We start from the raw sequence: 15,700 nt of genomic DNA, 5'->3' as shown, positions 1-15,700 counted from the left end.
TTAGAATGTTTAAAGTTGCTCAAGCAGAAAGGCTAAAATGGATTTAACAGTATGATGCTCTTGCTTACTTATCAGAGCCTTCTCACATCATGGATGAATGTCTGTTAGTATGCAAGATACATTCCACAATCCAGCCATTATTTTTCTACTAAATTCCTCTTTTCAGGACATTGTTTCCCATCCATACCTTCTCCGACAGTCATATTAATCAATAGTGGTCATCTTGCAGAATAAGTTATTCCCAATGGACAGGTAAAATTTAATATCAAAAAACAAGGGCTGGGATAACAACAAAAATGAGAGACATTTCATACAAGGAAACAAAAAGAAGAAATCGTCATTTAATGAAAAGTAAAAGTGACTTATCACCCCAAAGGGAATAATTTTAATTGTTAAGGTCACATATTGAAATATTCAACCAACAGTTCCACTCAAAACCTGGTGGGTTCTTGGAAGGAAGGAAGAATACTGGGATATACTTCTCAAAGCCTTCTGAAATGATTTCAACCTTAGATATTTTTAGATCCACATTGTTTAATTCTCAAATTCTTAACTATTTTGATTCTTGAAAGGACACTGAGAAGAAGGAATATGCTTTAATATCTGTTTAGGGGATGAATGTCTGAAGCAATGGCATTTTAGTTATAATTCTTGTTTGCATGAGGTTGTCACAACACTGAGAATAAATAAGTCCCAAATGGCCACATAGCCCTGCAGCCCCAGCCCACTGAAACAATGTGGAGCTGCATCCATTAATCATAAGTGTCCAATTCTGCTGCAGGTTCTGTTTGGCAGGTGCATGTCAGCACTGTAAATGCATTTAGCTCATAAATGGATTTTTTTTTTCTCTTTGAGATTGCTCACAGTTATCCTGCCTTGATTTTTTTTTAAGCCAGTTTCAAATTAATCAGACAGACAGGCAAATTCATGTTGTCAAATTAACTTCTCAAGTTCATTTCTGTCCCACCCCTACCCACAGTATATTCTTTCTACAAGCATGGCTACAAGCTATGAAAAAGCATGAAGAAGCATTGTGAAAATGTACATTAAACTTGAATATAGAGGTAAAACAAATATACCACTGTAGTGGGTGATAAAGTATTAACTGAAGTAGATATTACAGTCAGCCCTCCATTTCTATGGATTCCTTACCCACAGTTTCAGCCATCCATGGTTTGAAGTGTGTGTGTGTGTGTATGTGCGCACGCGTGTGTGTGTATATATACTCATACACAAAACCCCTAAATCTTGATTTTGTCATTTTACATAAAAACATCATTTAGATTCTATTGTATTTAATGGGCCTCGAGCATCCACTGATTTTATTTGCCATGGAGTGGCGTGGGGGATCTTGGAACCAAACTCCAGTGGATATCAAAGGCCTATTGTATTGATCAGTAATATTCTTGGCATGCAATATTGAAGAGCTAGCCTAAAACAAACAAGATTCATTCCAATAGGGACAAATGTAAAGCACTACATCTAGGCTAGAGGCAGCATAGTATAGTGGTTTGAGTGTTGGAATGTGACTCTGAAGATGAGAGTTCAATATCCTGTCCAATTCTTATAAGTCAGAAACAACTTGAAGGCACACAACAACAACAACTCATTTAGGCAGAAGAAATGAAATGCACAAATATAGAAAGGATGACAACTTGAAAAGCGTATGTGTAAAACGATCTAGGAGTTTTAAGCAGACCATAAACTAAATATGAGCCAGCAGTGTGTTGCAGTGGTGAAAAGCCATTGCAATTCTGAACTGCATCAATAGGAATAAAGTGTCTTGATCATGTGAAGTAGTAATCTATTCTTCTTTGGTCAGACCTCACCTGGAATAATGTGTCTAGTTCCAGGCACCACATTTCATGAACAATACTGACAAGCTGAAACTTGTCCAGAGAATAGCAACTAAGAAGGTCAAAGGTCTGAAAACCAGGTCTTATGAGAGACAACTTAGAGAGCTGGTTATATTTAGCATAGAGAAGCAAAGATAAAATGTGACATGATAAATATCTTGAAATATCTAAAGAGATGCCATGTAGAAGATAGAGCCAGATTTTCTGCTGCTCCAGAGACTCAAACATTAATCAGTGGGTTCAAATTAGAAGGAAAGATTCCACCTAATAATTAGGAAGAACATTTTTTACTGAAAGAGTTGTTCAATCATGGAATAGATTGCTAAGGGGTGGACTCTCCAGTTTTGCAGGTCTTAAGACAGAAGTTGGATGGTCATCTTTCAGGAGTGCTATATTTGTGTATTCCTGCATGACAGAGGATTGAACTAGATGGCCCTTGTGATCTCTTCCAGCTCTCAGGATTTATAATTCTATAATTTTATGACTGTTTACAATGAATTTAAAAAGAATGCCATTTAGAAGGGATGTAATTCTTCACTTCATTTTTATTGAAGGTAGTAATGATCAGTTTCAGCAATTTTCTTTCTGCTATGAGAAAGTCTTCACAAACCACATTTTGGGACTTATTCTGTACAATAATAATTTGTGTGCAAAAATTCTGTTTTCTATGCAAATTATCCTTTGATTTTTTTATGGAGGGGGGGAGAAGATGTTCAGATATTTTTTCCATGCCCCAGTCTAAAAAGAATAATTAATCCATGAAATATTTAAATGCATGTCTCTCTGCCCCGCCCTCCCCTTAACTGTTTCAGTTATCATCATCCAACTGCTAGAATAGACAGCAGATTGGAATAGGATCACCTGCACTTTTCTCATATTTTCCTCCATAGAAATATGAAATGAAGACAAAAATTTATAAGAAATTGACATAAGATTTGAGCTTTCGGCATGGATTTGCAGGCCTGGCATGCTGTACCTGCATGGCTACAGATGTTTGATGTTTATAAAGAGAAGGTGACATTCTTTGCCCAGAGGTGTCTACCATGTTGCATAACTTTAAGTATCCTGAGAGGCGAAACAGACCACCCCAAATGGGTGGCTTCAAGCCGCCCCTTCCAAAGCCTGATTGGGGCCATGGCAACTACACACCTTGACCCCAATCCACCTTTTTGCTGGCTGAAAAAGGCAAAGAGACGCTCCTATTTGAGCTGGCAAAAAGCTGGTATTTCTGCCTCACCACAGCCAGAAGCTTGCTTTAAGGTGCTCCAGTGGCATGTAGCATATAAATACTGCACTGCCAGAATGCCTAGAAACCGGCCCCCATGTAAATGGCTGTGCAGCTTCCAGGTGGCGTCAGGGCAGCTTGAGAGCATGTGGCATGCAAATGACACACTCTCAAGCTGCCCAGAGGGCCATCTATTTCAGCCTCTAGTTACATAGTAGAAGTGCCAAGGAACTCTGTTAGTGAACTGTAAAGATACATAATGGGACATCACCAAGACTATTCTGATGCACATCAATCCCACTGTGCATTACGATTAGTCAGTCGTATTGTGCAGCAGTCCTGATACAGAACAAACACCTTATGAAATAATGTAACAGCAGCCTCTTGCTAAATGGTTACAGTCTTTGTGAAACATTTCAGTTCTGTTTCCTGCAGATCTAAGTTCACTTTTAAAAAGACGTAAGTGCCAAAGTGATTTTTGGCCACTATTTTATATTTTGATGGAATTGGAAGAAATTTGCAGAGATGATTGAGCTTTATGAAATAATCAATCATGCTGCGCTCCAGAAAAAAAATAAAATTATCTAAAAGTGCAAGCATCACAGGGCCTAAACAGACCATCCGAAAAAGCCGGTGTGACGCACACGCCTTTTATAACCACTGTATTTTCCTGGATGACAGCACCCTGGGTTTCCTTTCCCCACTGCTGTCCCCAAACTAAAACAGACCCTTTTTAAAAAATCTGTATTAAAAGGGGTTTTATAATGGTAATGTGGATGTAATTCAAGATGTAGACAAGCTTTTTCCAAGGCAAGATCAAAACTTTATTGTATAGATGTTTTGAACAAAAGTTACTAGTATAAATGTAAATAAATAATTGTTGTTACAGGCACTCATGTTTCTTATTTCAGATGGTAAAGTTTCTTTCTTAGTTATGATTGTTGAAATAGCGGTTTCCTTATAAATCTCCACAGAATCTCAGTGTCACAATTTTTAAGGACATTCACACCATCCTTATAAAGAATATTTTCCTAACCAAAACTAATATTACTGCCACTCAGGCTATCTATATCCCTCAGGATATCTCTTCACTAAAACTCCTTCATTTGGAGTTCTTCACAGGAACTAAGTCCGTCTTCTCTGAACTATAGCCCTAAGAACCTTCAAAATCTGTTTTCAGTATTCAGAAAAAAACATACAGTGCACTCTTTTTATATGTGGGGGGATCCGTTCTGGACCCCCCCCCCCATGTAAAAAAAAAAAACCGTGTATGCTTGAGCCCTATTGAAAGTAATGGGGCTCGTGCATGGCGTGGTGGTGTGGTGGCATGCGTGCACCACAGGCATGCACCTCATTAAGCTTAATGGGACATGCCACCGCTTGCGCCCCACGTGCTCCTGCAGGCTCTCTCACAGCTTTCAGTGTATGCTGAAAACCATGTATAGTGTGCCCACATATGGCACAGGCGCACTGTACTTATTATCTATTTTTTTCCTGGGCATTTTGATTAGGATTATATACAAATTAAAAGTGGTCCTCTTTGAGAAACTCAACAAAAACAACCAGTTTTAGCTGAGGGAGTGAATCAGTTTGGTTCATTTCTGGATTCTTTTAAATCTGATACCTACTGCTGTTTCTTACAAAAAGATAATAATATTCAGTATCCAGCTTAATCTTCAGGAATGTTCATGATGTTCATGCTCTATATAACTGGAGTTTTTTGAACAAGACCAAGATTTGGGACAGAAGTGATAGAATTAAGAAGATCTTCTGAGGTAGATCAGATTATGCTTGCATAGCAGATTTTATCTAAATTGACATCCATTGGATTAGATATGTCCTGGTTGTAACTTCTTGGAATATTTATAGAAACATTGGGCAATGTGAACCCTGTGGGCCACATGGAATCCCCAGGGAACCCAAAACAGCCCCTTAGCCCCTGTTGACAGGGGGGGAAATGGTTTAAATTGGCAAGTAGCTATTCAAATATCTTAGGCCACAATTTGCCATTTGACTATTATTTCAGGGAGATGGGCCAGATTCGGGATAAAATAACCTCTCTTTTTAATATAAACTGGAAGTGATAGTTTCTGTTTCTAAAATAAGACCTTTCTGGCCTGAAACAGGGTGGAAGGGGCAGATGCAACATTTACATGGCAAATATGTAAGCACTATTTGCCATTTTTGGTGGATTTTTGATGGGGAACTGAAAGGGGTCAGGAGGTTAAAGGGAGGTCTACCCTGTCAAAGGTGTCAAATGCTCCCCTAAGCCTTGGAAGTTTCCTACCTAAATCATATTCTTCTTCCTAAAGTAACAGCTTTCTACATGCAAGGAAAGGATTCATTTGTAATGGAGTGGGGCATCCAAAAAATATTTTGAATTAGCATGATTTTAACGAGCTTTAGCTAATGGAAATCATTCAGACTACCTTGTATCTAAGACTATTAGATTAATAGAATTGTGTAAAATTGTGCTGTCAGTGTTATGAAGTTGTGGAACCAGATGATAGTTTGACCTCAGTGCAAAAGATACATTTAAAAAAAAATCCTTTGCAACTTGCCTGCCATATCTATTTTCCACTTGGCCAGTTGACGGAGAAAACTGAGTAATGTCTCACTTACTGGTTTCAAGTGGTCACATGCAGGACTATGTTCATTTTTATTTTATTTTTTTACTGTGAGATGCAGGCAGTGATGAATTTTTATCCACCTGTCTTATTTTAACATGTTTGCAACAGCATTTCCATTATTTCATTGCAAGTGTCATTTCATTATGTTAGCTGTCAGCATTTTCATGATGAACCCTGTTTTTCAGGGAAGTATAATTATAACTCATCTGAAAGTGCATTGAACAGGAATATAACATATGGTATTTCATTCTGGAAGGTACTTTTTGAGCAAGTTTTCAAACTGTCTTTTCTCCTCCACTGTGGACTGCATATTATCTTATGCCATGTCATAAAATATACATACTTCTAAAAATTACTGTTATTATTATTTCTTTGTGTTCCCTGACAAAGAGAACTAAATCATTTGCTTTTCCTAATTTCAAATATAGTGGGCCTTTGGTATCCACTGGGGTTTTGTTCTAGGACGCTCCATGGATATCAAAATCCATGAATGCTCAAGTTCCATTAAACACAATAGCATAGGAAAATGGTGTCCCTTATGTAAAATGGTAAAATCAAGGTCATCTTTTTGGTTATATATATCTATATATATATATATCACACAACTAAAAAAAGTGATTTACCGCTGCCAAATTCAATTCTAATTCAGACGTATCCTGATATTATCACACGTGTTTTTCTGTAGACACTACCAGCCAGGTGAATCCCAAGTAACCTCTTGCTAGAATCCAAGCTCAGCCAGCCAATTTGCAAAGCCGGGAGTTTTGTGGTTTTGAAAAGAGGCCGGCTGAGCTTGGATACTAATTGAAACTTTATCTGAGATTCACCTGGCTGGTGGCATCAATGGCAAAATGCATGTGATATCTGGATTCATCCCGAATTAGAATTTAATTCAATAGCAGTAAGTCAGTTTTTTAGCTATGTGCTAAACACCATAATCTCTCTCTCTCTCACTATCTATCTCTCATTTTCAAGCAATGGATGGTTAAATCTATGTGTGCATGTATGATTAATAATGATGGGGTACAGACCGCCCAGAAGAGGCGCCTCCTCGGTGCCTCTCTCTGCTGCACAGCTGCACCACAGCATACAAATTGTGCAGCGCAGCTGCGCAGCAGGAAAGGAGCTCAAAAAAGCGGCTCCTTTTTGCTGCACCGCAAAGCGCCAAAGACAGCGCATATACGTCGCAGCTGTGCAGCTCTGTATGGAAGTTGCACAGCTGTGATGTAATGGTTCACACGCCTTGGGTAAGGTGCTGTGTAACGGCGGCGCGTGCACGACATGCTAGGGTTGTGGGGTGTGTGCACACGCCGCACCTAGGCAACCCTAGCACGTTGTGGACGTGCCACAAAGGGCCCATCTGGAGAGGGCCCATAATAATAATAATATGTGGATAAAAAAGTCTATGGATATGTAGAGTTGATTTTACGTTTTAACTGAACAGATCTGGAAATCTATGGTTTTGGACTTCTACATTGTTTGTAAGATTTAATCACTTCATTCTTTTGCTCAAAACAGCTTCCTTTGACCACCGAATTTTTCTCTGAAAAATAGTAATAAACATTCAAAGGGCTTTATTTCATTTCCCCATGTAAAATAAGTGTCATATTAATACTTTTGGCTGTTATCCTGTTCAGTAATTATGATGTCATAGGCCCATTACAGATGGGCCTAAAAGTGCGCGCTGTGCGCATGCTAGAGTTAGCAAGGGGCATCCTTCCCGGACACCATCAACCCTAGCATGCGCGGAGCACACACAAATGGCGGCGGCCATTCCACATGGCCACCACCATTATGACGTCACAACCGCGCTGCCTCTAAATGGGGCTGCGTGAGGGCGCATAGAGCACCCTTTCTGTGGCCCCAGAAGGAGCTCTGTCTCGGAGCTCCTTCCAGGTTTGCGTCGCTGGGCGCACCTTTTACATGGCTGCGCCCAGCGGTGCAGATGAGAAAGGGGCTAAGTGGCCCCTTTCTCCTCCTCCCCGCCACCATTGGGTGTCCTCGCGGCCTGCAAAGTGGCGGATCAGGGCCTCGGAGGCTGCTGTTGTGGCAGCTGAGGCCCCGATACACCGGGGAAAAGAGCGCCTACAGGCCGCCCCAAAGGGGCCGTCTGTAACACACCATAGTTAAGCTTTATAATATCACAATTGACTTTTGCAGTCATTGTGCATGCAACAATCAAATGCACCTCCAAAATATACCTTTTCAGCAGGGAATGCTCCCAACACAGAGATTCCTGTATTGACAGAAGGAGATGGGATGAGTCAAAATGCATCCAGCTCTTATCCTGTAGCTGGACATACTACAAGAGCCATCTACATAACGAATGCTGGACACATCTCCAGTCTACGCTCTGCTCTTCAGCCACATGGAAATGGCCATGTGTGGAGGATGGGGGCTGCACTGATGAAAAGGGAGGCTTTGGGATGTGATATGATATGAAAGACATATCAGATCTCAGCTTTTACTTTTTAAAGGATAAAGGCCTCCCCATAACATCTGATATTTTTGCTTTTTGACACTGTGGTGTAATCTAATCTATTTATTTCTCTACCAGTTTTTAAAACAGAAAGTGCAAATCTCATTGTTGTCTAAGAACACCCCAGCTGATGCTGTTTCTTATTTTAAAATAAACATAATTTGTTTACTACTTTAAAAAATAATGCAGAATGTAAATGATTTCTCTCTTGTTTTTATACTGCAACTTTATATTCATTCTGCATGATTTGAAGCACTTTGTGACAAATGAATAAACAGCAGGTGTGTTGCTGTAGTTAAGATGTGTAACCCCCCATGCCTAAGAAAGGTGCTTGACATGCAACATTTGAAAAAAATGTATGCAACTATTTGATCCAGCATTATTTAATTTGTATAGTTTTGCATCCAGTTAAAAGAATAGCTTGCTGAAGCAAAAGGGGGAGGGAGTGTACTTTGTTCTTATATGACACATTTGCATCATTCAAGGCCAGCGTTGTTAGAGATTTGCCAAGGTGCATATATCTGCAGAGAGATTATTTTTCCTCCTTGTAAGTGTTCAGTTGCCCATGTGTAGCCATTCACAATGGAACAGGGATATGGAGGAACCAAAAGCTTCATTTTAGCTTTATTTTATTATATTTATATTCCACATTTCCTCCAGCATAAGATCTGAGGCAATGTACAACATCTAAAAACACAATACAATTATTTTTAAAAGCCCTCTTAATACAAAAGTTAAAACACAAACAGATTTAATACTCACAAGTCAAAACCATGTTAAAATCAGCATAAAAAGACATTTAAAACAATAAAATGAAAATATTACATCCCCTCAATTAAGAGCTCTGTCTGCTGCAGCATACTACAACATTTCACTTCCAAATAAATGTAACTAGACTTCTAAAATCTGGCACTCAGATCCAAACAGAAATTCTAGTAAGAATATGCCAGTATCTGTGAAAGTAAATGTGTAAAAAGGTTTTATATTGGGATGCTGAAAGAGTGATTCTGTTGTCTCGAATTATGAGAGGAATATACTAAAATTATGTTTCAATTTGTTATTAAAATCAGGAAGGATTTTTTAAAAAGACAAAATTTGAGGGTGGGAGAAAATTGGACTGTTACATTTTTCCATCTTCGAGAATAGGTGAGAATTTTATTCCAAGTTGAGTCTGATTGGAATTTAAAAACAACAACAACAACATGAAAATATGAATATGGGAGAAAGCAAAACTGACAGATTAGTCATCATTTCTATTTCTTCCCTTCAGGGATCCATTTAAAATTTGTAATGTTAGACGTTAGAAGTGTAAGCAGGCCTCACAATATTTCCTTCTTGTGGAAATACACTCCTTGTCAGCCTCTGTATACTCATTCAAGGATTTATTTTTATCGTTTTGGCTTGTTTTCATCATTTTATTTTCTTGTCCTTTTAAATCCTCCTTTCCAAAATTTCCATAATATTACAACCCCCCCCCAACACAAGATGTTGATATGCTAAATCTTCTGGATGTTTCTGGTATCCAAAACATAATTAAGTGATCAGGAATGCCTGAAAAAGAAGATGGGAGAAGAAAAAGAAGACCAATTGATCTATACACAAAAATAAAATTCAGGTTTTCTAATACCATTATAAAGAGGGCCAGAATGGGTTAGAGGTTTTGGGTACTGGACTAGGACACTGAGAGACCAGGGTTCAAATCCTGCCTTGGCCATGGAAACCCACTGGGTGACCTTGGGTAAATCATGCTTTCTCAGACAATGCCTCAGACAATGGCAAACACCCTCTGAAGAAACTTGCCAAGAATACCCTATGACCCTCTGGGCCACTGTAAACTGGAAATGACTTGAAGGCACACAACAACAACAAAATACCCATTTTAAGGATCACAAGAATTCCACATACACTACAGGCTTTTGAGTTCTACATAAGCCTTATTCAGGCTAGACCATACATAATATAAAGAATAGGGGAAGATTAAGAAAAGAACTGCACACAAATCTGGTTGGATGTTGTGATCATTATCTCTGCAATCAGAATGGCTTCGTGTAGTGCTTTGATTTATTTCAAAATGAAGAGAAATCTTCCTCTCTTCTCAGAGTAAAACTCATCAGGTGCATCAAAATAGCTGTCACCACCAGCAGGTCGAGGTAGCTGCTGCATAGGCCAAGGGAGATGAAGCAGTCATTTACAAAAATGAGATGATCTGTTATAAGCCTGGACAAAAGGTAAAGTGCCTTGACTGGGGACCTAGAGTGGATTGTGAGGATTTAGAGAGCTTTGTAATAACTTATTGGTCCTTTTCAAAAAAATGACTGTTAGTCTGGATCAGTATGCAAGGGGACGTGCAGTACTTTTGAGACTGAAAGAAAGGAATTGGTAGCAGAAGCTTTCATATACCTAAGTCTGCTTCTTTAGATGCATCTGATAAAAAAGCAGTGCAATTTTATATTACATTTTTCTGTGTTGTTTTATTTTTTATTTAGAGCCTTAAAATATGCATCCAAATGTTGCAGTGCAACTATGTAATCAAGGCCTGCACTTGCACCTCACTGGATGCATAGAAGTTTGGGGACAGCACATATATAACTATCTTAATATATAAATAATTGTATTGTTTACACAGGAACATAAAATTTAATTGTGTTTACATTATTCAACTATAGTCTGCTCCATAGAACCCAGAGAGATGTACACAGGATCAAGTCATGTGCATATGCCACTAAGAGATGGCAACCTACATCCGAACGCTCTCTTAACTTATCAATGCACCCAAGCAGCTGAGTATGTGACTTAAGTTGAAGTGGGACAGGCAATACAAAACGCTTTTCTTTTTCTGTCTCTCTCACTCATTTTGCTTGTGCCTTCTTTTTTCTTTTGTTGTTGTTGCTCCTTCTTACTATGGTGGGGAGATGTAGTGAAAGGCTTATTGGAACAGGGTGACAGTAATAACAGTTTGTCACACAAAAGGGTTTCATTGTCCAGATGTGGACTACAGGTACACTTTCATTAATCCTGCTCTTGAGGATACTGTCAAACCTCCACCCCCCCCACCCCCCCCCCCACACACACACACTGAAATAGAAGCACAGACTGTAGTTCATTCTATGGCCCCCATTCTTAGTAAGTTCAAAATCAGATCTCTGATCTAGAAAGAATTGTGTCCAATGGTATGGTTCCGCTTTATCCTCTAAAACGTATGGTTGAGGTCATCTCAGGTATCCTCAACAAACTGGCACCAAACTCTATCACTCTTTTTTTGGCACATTCTGATAATGCAGTGGGCGTTGTGAACTGATCCCAGGATACAGTAATAGACTGTTTGAGAGCCAATAAATTAAAACTCAATTCAGACAAGACAGAGACTTTGTTAGTGGGTGGTTTGTCTGCCTAGCTGAACCATTTTTGAATAAATAATAAGTTTAAAAAATCAGAGCTGAGGGAACACCTGTCATTCCTCTCCTGAAAAACACTTGGATCCATATTATAGAAAAAACGGACAAAGCAAAAAATATCCCTTTAAATTGTAAGTTGTAGGGATATAAAGAATACTTACAATTTTTCTCATTGGTACTAGATATATGGACAACCACCACATTATGTTTCATAATTCAGGATTGTTTTTGTTGAGGGGAAAATCATTTACACCCACCCCCCAAAAAATGCAGGTTGCAGAGAAAATAGTATGTGTTAATACTGTTTTCTATTGGGGGAAAACAGTCTGTGTGCAAACCCAATATTTTTGCACAAATCTAATATTTTCTGTACAACAGATTTTTCGCCACTTCCCCCCTAAAGTGAAACTTCATCAGAAATACATAAAACCACTCATAATATCACCCAATGAGGACATAACTTTGGAAATGTTTCATTTGTCCATGTGAGAATCCAGTAAATCAAAATTCACATCCCTTATTGTCATGATAAATTGACATGCAGATTGAAAGTAAAAAAGGGATTATGGAAAAGAAGTGATTTTGATGGAATTTGGAAAAAAATTATTGAGAAAGTATTGAGAAAAGAAGAAAGATTATCTCTACAAAAGGAATTGAGATTTTGGATGGAATATAAGGGTGAAAATGGCTCCGGGAAAAAGGAGCACTGAGGTGGGATATTAAAGATATTTAGACAAATTGTAATAGAATGTAGGAAATATATATACAGAATTATGTATTGTATAATAATCAATATTCAATGCATGAATCTTAATAATATTTTTTTAAAAAATCACATCCATAATTAGGTGTATATCAAAAGTGGAAAACTGACTAATCCTACCAATTGTTGGGCTATTGGTAATTCTGCAGCAAAACAGAACAGCAATCATAATTGTAACTGATGTTTACCCCGAGGTTGTCCTCCATCTGAGAAAATGAGAATGTTGACTTGCTTAGTGTTGACTTGCTTCCTATGAGTAGATTGTAATTATAGCCTATTTATAATTTCTCCCTTAATAATAAAAATACAAGGGGGACACTACAGTGTAGATGCCTATTTTTCTGACTTAAAGCATTATGTGAGGCAATGCTAGTCATTCTTTGGTTTTCCCTATAGTCAAAACCTTTCCAAAGTTAATGTACAACAGAGCCATAAAGAATGTATCAAGAGTGGATGCGCGTGCACACACACACACAAGTGCAAAAGGACTATTGTGTCCATACTGCTCTTATATGAGTAGGGATAGTTGATATTTATATTAAGCACGGTGCACAGGGCTAGTGTAATGTGAGCTTATAATCAAAACAGGAGAAATTACTCTGGGTGCTTTTGTAAGGTAAAGAAGTAAAACATTTACTGTCTCAGGAAATTTGTCTTATGATAGTAAAGGAAGTAGACAAAAGAGGTTGATCTATACTTGGTTAGAAGAGCCCCTAAAAGCTATCTCATCTGTGGGTGGAATCTAGCATTCATTCTTAGGGTTAGAGCCTCATGGATGTTCTTTCTCAGACAAAAAGAAAGAGACTAACTTTTCAGGAGACAAGGGGGAAGTAATGTCTATAGGTAAGTACAAGAAAAAACATTTACGTTCATAAACCAGAGGTGAAAATGAGGGGCAGGCATTATCTAGACCCTATTGATCACCTTACTCAAGCATTGATATCTCTTTGCTTCCAGAAATAGGGAACTGATTGGCCACTGTGAGAATGAGAGAACTGTACTAGATAGCCTTTGATCTGATCCTTCATGGCTTTTCTTCTGTTCTTTTATAGAAATGTTTTCCTACAAATGGTAATAAATTAATGGTGTTTTTTAGTATCCAAACAGAATGGTTTCTGAATGGCAAGGGTTACATTCTATTACTTTATCTCTGTAACTGGTTTAATTTGTATGCCTAGCGTATCATATGTAAAGCAAGATTAGTCGTACATGATGTACATGTATTGACTCCCGCTCCCTCCAAGTCTTTAACCATGTGCGTTTGCTTTGCCTCAACACTGGTGCTATCAAGCAAGAAAACTAAAGAACTAAAGAGCAAATATCATATAGAGTAAGGAGGTCTGGTTCTTTCAGTGAAAAACAGTTTTCACGATATATTGTATATACTCATGCATATGTTTAAATATTTTAGTCAAAAATGTGACCCCAAAAAACTGGGTCAACTTATCTATGGGTCAATGTAAGTATTCTGCTTCAACTCTTATCCAAACAAACAAACAAAACACCAACATTCCCTTCTCTGAGTAGAGTGGCAAAAGGTAAGAGCTTAGTCCATCCCAGGAGCACCTAAAAGAAAAGCCGACCCCTTCTACTCTCTTTGCCAAAGCACCATGTCTGTCTTTTTTAATGCCTGGGCAGTAAAATGGCTTCAGAGGCAGCTCTTTGGTGCTTCCCTTTGAAGGAGCGCCAAGAAGAATCAATCTTGGAAGGATCTGAATGAGATATTTTTGTGTTTGTCAGCTTTTCTGGGATAAAATCAGGCAAAGCTGTCACACTAAAGTTAAAGGCTATAATCACTGCTAACAAAGTTGCCATTTTCTTTGCTTTGCCTTTTCATCCTTTTTGACATGTGTGCATTTTCCTAACCTCACCTGTGTTCTCTTGCCTCCCCCACACATTGTACAGAGACAATTTGCCATAGTTCCCTGTTCATCCATCTAGCCTTTGGGGTGAACACAAATAGTTATGCTGCTGAAATTTTGTAAGTTCTTTGGCATAATTTTCATTCACTTCTCCTTTACATCCTTTTTTTTTTAACATGCCATTACCCAAATTGCCAGGGTCCCAGAGAGCATCTGCAACCAATATTTAATAGGAGGAATTTTATTAGCTCACGTAATGCTGTTGAGAGAGCGCTGAGCAACAAAAAGTAGGGATGAAGCCTGTGTATAAATGGTTCAGAAAAGCTGTACTTCAGAATGAAAGTTCCAAATGTTTTTTTTATTTGTAAAAGAGAATTACCATTCACACAAAAGCACATTCACACACACAAATAATAACTCAGATATAAAAGATGGTAGTGGATAGTGATTTTTCAGGATTGCAGGGGATTATACCATATCTGATTCCAGAAGCAGAGGTTCTAATTGGAGGGTTTCTGTGGATGGAAAGTGGCTCAACCTGCTTCCTGTGGATCTGAGTTGAACAACAGTTGCTAGGGACTTGGGTGAGATACATATAGAGTATCTGACTGACCTCAAAACAAGACCAGATTGATAGTGCCTGAGTAGGCAGGCCCAAAATTATCCCAGTACAGTTGTATACAACTTTAAGTTTGTAAATGGCTGGACAACCAGTGCAAAGTAGCAGTATGGAGGGAGGCTAGACATTGGGGATACAAGCCCCTAAGATTTACCCTCAAATTATCTATATGTCATATCAAAATCCATAATTTTGGCCCCAAAACTAGTTGACTTATACATGGTGTTGACTTACAGTCGAGTAAATACACTATATTGGCTGGAATCCTCTGTCATGGTCTACATTATACATATATTTAGCTATTTACATACATTTTCATATATTTAGAACTTAGAAACTCTACTAGTGAATTGCTCAGATGCATAACAGAACACTGACAAGAATGTCTAGATAGTGTTCTGATGTGCATTGGTCCTAATGTGCATTGGTTTCAATGCACATTGGTCCCTTTGCTGGCTTCTCTATGTAGTAACATAACCACAGCACTTTACTGATGTAACATTTCATTAATTTTTTTTTTGTTGAATTCATGTCCATTTTTTTTGCCTTGTTACACATCCACCAAATATAATAATGTGCCTTTTCCTCTAGAGCATTTCCATCATCTGTTACTACAATTACCATGTACTTTGCTTATAATTTTTGGCATTAGGTACCACTTAAAGAATATTTTGTAATAGTTTTCTTTAAGATCTTGGCACCATGTATACTTGAGTCACTTTGCCCAAGTTGTTTCCCATTGTTCTAATTTCAAAGAGTAACCAAAATTTCTGGACCACCTTATCATGTTTTCTTTTATAAATTCATCTTCCATGTATATTTTCAACAGACTCATATAAAGTTTGCACAACATCACATTATCATTTGATGA

Source organism: Sceloporus undulatus, chromosome 4 (assembly GCF_019175285.1).
Source record: "Sceloporus undulatus isolate JIND9_A2432 ecotype Alabama chromosome 4, SceUnd_v1.1, whole genome shotgun sequence".
Taxonomy (NCBI): Eukaryota; Metazoa; Chordata; class Lepidosauria; order Squamata; family Phrynosomatidae; genus Sceloporus; species Sceloporus undulatus.
This window is presented reverse-complemented; position numbering follows the sequence as displayed.